Raw genomic sequence first — 7,739 nt, forward strand, 5'->3', positions numbered from 1 at the left:
AGAAAATAAAAAGAAATAAAAAGAGAGTGAGAAAGAATATATATAGCGGGAATTTTTCCTCGAGAAGATAAACACGATTAATATGGGAAGATATAAGCGGTTAAAAAGCAGCGGTTACAAAAGACGTGTCAAGAAACGGATGGAAGAAAGAATACGTGTGATAAATGCATAATATGAAGAGAGGAACAACTGCAGCGTTTCTCACATCATTTTCTACTTCGCAGAAAAGATATGAGAAGAGGCAAGATGTAGGATCAGAATCTCGCAACAATAATATCTTAGCGAAATTATCAACAACACAACACAACAGCGTCGCAGAACAATTTCAGAAATGATATAATAAACGACGTTAGCTAAAATCATGAGAAAGATGTGATGGTCCTGCGAAAATTAGAGAGTTTGCGAGATTAAGATTTGTAAGGTTGCGAGAATGTCGCAAGTCATATTCGAAAATAAAGGACAAATTAGCTGTCATCCACTATGTATTTCTCTATAAATAGTCGTTCAGTTGTAAAGGAAGAGGAGAGATCTTTTTTGAGTAAGAAACAAGTAAATAGGAGAGAGAAAGTCTAGAGCAGAGGCCATTCTTGATTCCTTTATCTTTTCTTGTAAGAATATTCAAAGATTGATCAATAATATTAAGAGTGTAAATCTAAAAATGAGTTGAGTAATAATGAAACCATATAAGGGGTGTAGTGTAGGATTTCCTGCAACTACACTTTTAAAGTCTGCAAAATACTCTCTGATGTAAGTTTTAAATTTCCTTGTCTAACCTTTTCATCTCCTAATTTCACTAAGACTCTTTTCTTCTCATAAAAGCCCATTTAAACCTAAGTCTCTCTTCTTCTCAAAAAAGCCCATTTAAACCTAATTATTTCAACCCAACTTAAACTTCCCCTATACTTCCAACTGCAAAGTCCATTCAGACTAGTTTCACCATTTTCATAATGACTATTCTATCTTAGAATTGTCAAGGCACAAACCTCCAACCCTCAATTCAATACTTGAAAGGACTAGTTTCTCTACACAAGCCTAGCATATTATTTCTCTTCGAAACTCTAGCTAACGATCAACACATAAGAAGATTATCACAATCACTACATTCAACAATTATTTCAACATCCCAAAAATTGGAAGGCGAGGCGTACTATGCTTAATGTGGGAAGATAACCTAAATATTCAAATATTATTTCACTCTCAAAATTACATCCACACAAAAGTTACGCCACAACTTCCAGAACAACTATGTTTCTTCAAGGGTATCTATGGCCCTCCGCATCCGAATACAAGGAAAAATCTTTGGCGAGAATTTCCAACAATCTTCAACAATATCAATCCATCTACACCATGGCTATTGATAGGATATTTCAACGACGTCCTAAATCAATCTAAAAAAAAGGAGGAAGACAAGTAACATATGATCAATCTCAACCTCTCCTCACTCTGATGGACCAGATGGGTTTTATAGATTTAGGTTCCGAGGAGACCCATACACTTGGACAAAAAACCAAATGAGGCAAGATAATATCCTACAAATATTAGATAGAGCTTTGGCGAACCAACTTTGGCGAACGACAAGTCCACATGCGGAAGTTACGCATCTTCCAAGAATAACATCTGATCATGCCCCAATACTTCTTCAGAAGAAAGCAATGGATTGGTAGGGAACAAAAAACTACAAATTCGAACACCTATGGCTCTCTCATCCCCAACTCAAGCAAGTAGTCGAATCAGCTTGGGAACAACAACAAGATAATGAACCTACAGTCGACCTACAGCTAAAGCTCATTACAACATGACAAACTCTCTTAGAATGGAAAAAAGAAACTTTTGGCCACCTACCAACTAAAATCAAGAAATCGACTGCCAAGATAAAGCACGCTCAACACCAATGTGCATCCCAAACAGGCTCAGATCTGGAACTTTGGCTGATTCAAGAAAAACAACTAAGAATAGAACATGAAGAACTATTACAATTTCATGCGACATACTGGCAACAAAGATCTAGAGTTCAGTGGCTTCAATCAGGCGATCTCAACACAACATTTTTCCATACTAAAGCTACCATTCACAGAGCCTGTACAATATACAAAAACTACAAGACCCAAAAAACAACTGGATTAGCAAAAAACAAGACGTTGTTCAACTCATTCTGGATCACTATTTTCAACAACCCGCCTACAGAAATAAATGAAGATCTTGTTACAAATATCAGGCCTAGGTTGACTCCTAGACAATCAGACCTACTTACGAAGGAAGTAACTACAACATAAATCAAACAAACACTTTTCTCCATAAATTCCGAAAGTGCTCCGTGTCCGGATGGCTATACAAGTAAGTTTTTTAAAGTTTTCTGTGAAACATCCTACCCTCAATTAATAGCAATGGTTAAGACTTTCTTTAATAATCTTAATATGCACCCTCTCATGAATCACACAAACATAACACTAATACCTAAAGTCGATCACCCTTCAAAACCTTCACAATTCAGACCAATAGGACTGTGTAATGTAACATATAAAATCATCTCAAAAATATTAGTCAATCGAATTAGACCTATTCTCCCCTTTTCAATAATCCCTTTCCAAAGTGATTTTGTGCCACAAAGATCAATACACGACAACATATCAATTGCTGGGGAACTCTTCCATCATATCAAAACCTCAAACCTCACCAAAGATCCAAAAATAACTCTCAAACTAGACATCCAGAAAGCTTATGACAGCCTAGACTGGGGATTCATCAAACATCATTTAGAAAACTTGGATTCTCATCAGCCTTTATAGACTACATTACGCTATGCGTCACAACAATGACTTACTCAATCAAAATAAATGGTACACCCCATTGATACATCACCCCAAGTAGAGGTATCAAACAAGGAGACCCACTATCGTCCTATACTTTTTATCATATGTGCTGAAATCCTATTTACAAACTTATGAAACCTTCAAAACCAAAAATTAGTTCCAGGACTTAACATATCCAAAAAAGCACCACCCATAATTCATCTAATGTATGCAGATGATATTCTGATCACCTATAAAGCATCAGATCAGAGTAAGCAACACCTTAAAACCCTCCTCCACGCCTATAACTCCTCTGCGGGGCAAGTAATTCATACTACCAAATCAGTAATCATCCATCACCCTAATTTAGACCCAGTCAAGATAAATGATCTTCAACAATTCTTTAATATGCCGGCCACATCAAAACCTCCAACCTATCTAAGCATCCAGTTTAAACAAGGAAGAGCATCAAATCAAACTTTCACTCCCCTCTACAAAGATTAGCCAGAAAAGCAAAAGGATGGATGACAAAATGCCTAACTCCAGCCGGAAGACTCGTTCTCATCAAAACCTCCCTAACCCCCACCTCAAATCACATAATGCAAACACAAAACCTACCCAAAAATATCCACAAACAAATAGATCGTATCACCAGAAATTTTTTCTGGGGACATGACTCAACAATAAAAAAAAAATCCACCCTATAAGATGGGATAAAGCAACAAAACCATTAGCCGAAGGAGGATTAGGAATAAGGAAAAACAGTGATCATAATAAGGCACTTCTCATGAAAAGAATCTGGAATTTGCATGAACAACCTAACTCTATATGCGGAAGTCTCTTCAGTGCAAAATACCTTAACGAACAACCAATTCTACAAGGAAGCATTTCCATTCCCTATTCTTCCAGTCCTCAATGGAGACAACTCGCGTCAATTATCCCTACCATGCAAAATTTAATTTTCCATCGTATTGGAAATGGGTTATCAACTACGATAGAAGCCAATTGGATTCCACACTCTCCCAATCTAGACCCAACAAAATGCTACCCAATCCAAATGGTAGCAGATATCATCGACCCAATCTCCCAATCCTAGAATCATGAAAAATTGAACATCCTTCCCAATCCAATAATTCAAAAAATCATCAACATCCACCTTCCCCAAAATAATCCCCCGAATAAAATTATTTGGCCACACTCAAAATCTGGAAACTACACTACCTCTTAGGGATACAAATGTCTAACCCATGATCAACCAACTCACACCCCTCTACCACCTACCAAATTCCTGTGGACTTTACCATGTCCACCAAAAATTAGGTTTTTCTTGTGGAAAGACATCAATGAAGGATTACCAACCTTCTCTCTCTTACATCGAATTGACCAACTCAGACATATGCTCAAGATGTACTACTGATACGAAATTATCAAGCCACCTATTAATTCATTGTCCGACTGCAGCTACTTCCTAAAACACCTTATTCAATCAACTTACAAATGCACCAAACTCCAACCCCACCCCGACCTTCACCTTAACTTCTCAAACAACCATATCCAAAATCCTGCAACAACCAGCATCAACATCTGTAATCTCCTCATTCTGTTTTCTATTCTGGACCTTATGGCTAGCCAGGAATGATCAATTTACCAACAAAAACAAACAACTTCGGATGAAATCCTAGCCTGGACACAAAAACTACAACAAGAATACTCCAAGGAACTGCACGCTTCACCACAAATCATACCAGGGGATACAACAACATTCAACCACCCAACAACAGATAAAAGGATAACAACAATATCGGTAGGTTGGTCCATTCCGAACATCAACTGGATTAAGATTAACACAGATGGAGCATCCAGAGGCCACCCGGGATTTGCGGGGGCTGGATTTATCTGTAGGGACTCTGATGCACGAACTTTAATAGCAATGGCCCAACCACTGGGAATTACGACTGCATTAACTACCGAAACCTGGGCTCATTGGCTTCAAGAACAACAACAGAGAGACAATGGCCTAGAATTCTCTTTGAAACAGACTCAGAGAACCTCCTGAGTTTCATCACATCACCTACCCCTCCACCTTGGCACATAGCAGGAATGATTGAAGAAATAAAAAGTAGGCTTAGGCAGATCCCGCAAGTCGTTATACAACACAATTACAAGGAAGGAAATTAAGCAGCGGACGGATTGTCAAATCATGCAGCCGATGGAAGCCAAACAGGAAACTATTCAACCAAAATACGGGACCAGGCAATCCCATCTTTTATCAGTCACATTTTATTTCAAGACTCTGTGGGTACCACATACCCACAACAAGTTGTAATATAACCTTTTTCTAATAAAATACATGCTTCAAAATAAAAATAAAAATCAGGTCATACTCCAAGAAAATAATAAATATAGCAAGTCATTTCGAGTTCTCAGGTATGCTTTTGCATTGCAGCACCAATTTTGATAGACCCTGGCTGTCTGATAAAAAAAAAAAAAACAAAAAAAAAACCAATTGTGATAGAAAGAGTGGTCATTAGAGTAAACCACTATAGGAGTAGGTCCTAAGCAGAATCTTATGGGACTTCTTGATGGACCCATGCAAACCACATCATTTTGTGACCTCTTCATTTAGTGGGACACTCTCATTACACCTTGTTACCTTTTACCCGGTCGTCACATTTAAAGAGTGGTTGGAAGTTGGATGCCAATCAAATTGTAGTTTTCGATTTAATTTAGTTGAAAATTACGAAATTCGGTTTAAAAATTAAAATTGTGTTTGGGTACTACAAGTGGAAGTTAACTAGATGACCGCTGTCACGACGGGACAGCCGACCGAAAAAGTTGACGCAAAACTAAATTTTTTCGCAGTTCCATCATCCTCTCTGTGAATTCATCAATTTCAGTTCATTCCAATAGCTTTCACAGCATCTCAAGTATCTTACCTGTCTTAGCAGCACCACAACCATCTGCACCATGTCTCCTAGTTCAGAATTTGACCCATTCTACTCATTGCTATTTCTTGTTACAACAACTAATACTCAACGACAAACTATAGTCTCCTTTTCCATTTCTTTTCCTGAAACTTCCTACAACCAAAACTTACTATTCCACTTATCATTTCAATTACACAATAATTCTTGTTTTAGCTTCAACTGTAATGCCATACCTTCATTACCCTCTCCATTCCATTTCCCCTACACATGTAATCATTATCCTAGATAGACATTCAACACTCCATCTCATCTGCAATTCTAACTGCATACCAAACAACATCCTCTTCTTCTTTATCTGTTCTGCAGTAAATCCCTTGATGAATTGTACTCTAGAAACAATTCAGTTCAGATCAACATCTTTAATTATATTTCAACACTATTCTTATATCCTTAACACCACCAATTGCAGTTCAACATGATACATATCTATTATCATTCACAGATGGTGGTAATCAGTTGACACCTATGGAAGGACAGATGCAACTTTGTCTTCAACAATAAGCATTCAACTCCTCACCAATTACTGCATACCATTAACTTTTTCTTAACTGATGTTGATTCTGTTTGTAGGCCTAGTAATAACATTATTACAGTCCCTTCTATACATAGATGGTCTCCTCCTACAGGAGACTTAGTTAAAGTTAATACTGATGCCTCTTATTGTCATGTTACTAAGAATGGAGTAATGGAGTCTGAAGTTCCTTGGGAGTCTAGAAGAATAATGGAAGACATTCTTTTTCTTTTAAAAGCTTTTGAATTTTGGGAATGTAAGCACACAGATAGGTTGGAAAATAAGTGTGCAGACAAACTAGAAAAATATGCTAGAAAAGAGAGTTACTCTAACACTTGGTTGTGTAATCCTCCAATTTTCTTGTTAAACTTCATTCAACACGATAGTCCTTAATTCATATAATTATGTTTTGCGTCAAAAAATAAAATAAAAAATATCTATTACCATTCACATCAACACTAATTCCATGTAAACCAGAACACACCTACAGTAAAATCACAACTTCATTATCAATCACATAACTCAAGAATGGAACCGAATAACTCTACTATGTTAACTAAGAAATATTTACCTTAAGTTAATTTCTCTCTCAGTTGGAGTCGAATTCTTATCTCCTTTAACTTTATTCAACAATTCATCTCAAGAACATCAACACCCATCAATTAAGTTTAACCCATACTCAACAACCTTCATCTCCCCCATGGATTCTCAGAAAACCTTGATTTTATTTTGGGGAAGAACGGTAACCCTAATTTTTCCATTTCTCTGTTATGTGCCTCGCTATAGCTAAATCCTCAAATCAACCTAACAAACATCTTCTTCATAGTATGTTCCTAAAACCCATCTTCAATTACTCTATTTCAAAACCAATTTCATATTGAATCAATCATCAACCCACAAAATCCCTAATTACACTATCTGAATTACCTTTTCTTCTTCCTCCCGATCATAATCAACAACAACATCGACTCCTCCATCATCTATACAGCTTCATTACTGATTTTCTTCAATCGATTCTCACTCTGAACTCATAAATATCTCGCAGGTGAAAACAAGGAAATGGTAGTTTCTGGTTCTGTGAACCAAAATCGAGAGAAGAAGGAAGAAGAAGGGAAAAAGAGAATTTATTTTTTTTTTAGAGGTGGTCGGATTCGACCCTCTCTAACCTTTACCTCGATTTTTACTAACCTGCCCTCAACGATTAAAAGATTTTTAACCTCCGTGTCCTTTTTTCTGTCCGCTAAATTAATTTTTCGGCTTATCTAGAAAAAACAAATTATTCCTGCGTCCTTTTTGAGGGGCATTTTCGGATTGAAAAAAATTACCCTTCATTAATAGACAGATACCAAATCCGACCTTTTTGTGTCAAATTGAAAAAAATCATACTTCACATTGACACAAATAGAGTCCTTTCTCGCTTCGCTCGGTCGGCCTAATTATATAATAGTCTGA

The 7,739-nt window shown here is 36.9% G+C and overlaps 1 long non-coding RNA gene across 1 annotated transcript; it reads right to left on the minus strand.

The window, feature by feature from the left end:
* Window positions 1–6,595: 6,595 nt before the first annotated feature.
* On the minus strand, window positions 6,596–7,410 carry LOC113333963. Its single transcript, XR_003352469.1, has 2 exons — window positions 6,859–7,410; window positions 6,596–6,771 (listed from the first exon to the last, which is right to left on the minus strand). It is a non-coding gene; the product is annotated as an uncharacterized LOC113333963 (long non-coding RNA).
* Between the last annotated feature and the right edge of the window lie 329 nt (window positions 7,411–7,739).

This window comes from Papaver somniferum, unplaced genomic scaffold (genome assembly GCF_003573695.1).
Source record: "Papaver somniferum cultivar HN1 unplaced genomic scaffold, ASM357369v1 unplaced-scaffold_135, whole genome shotgun sequence".
NCBI lineage: Eukaryota > Viridiplantae > Streptophyta > Magnoliopsida > Ranunculales > Papaveraceae > Papaver > Papaver somniferum.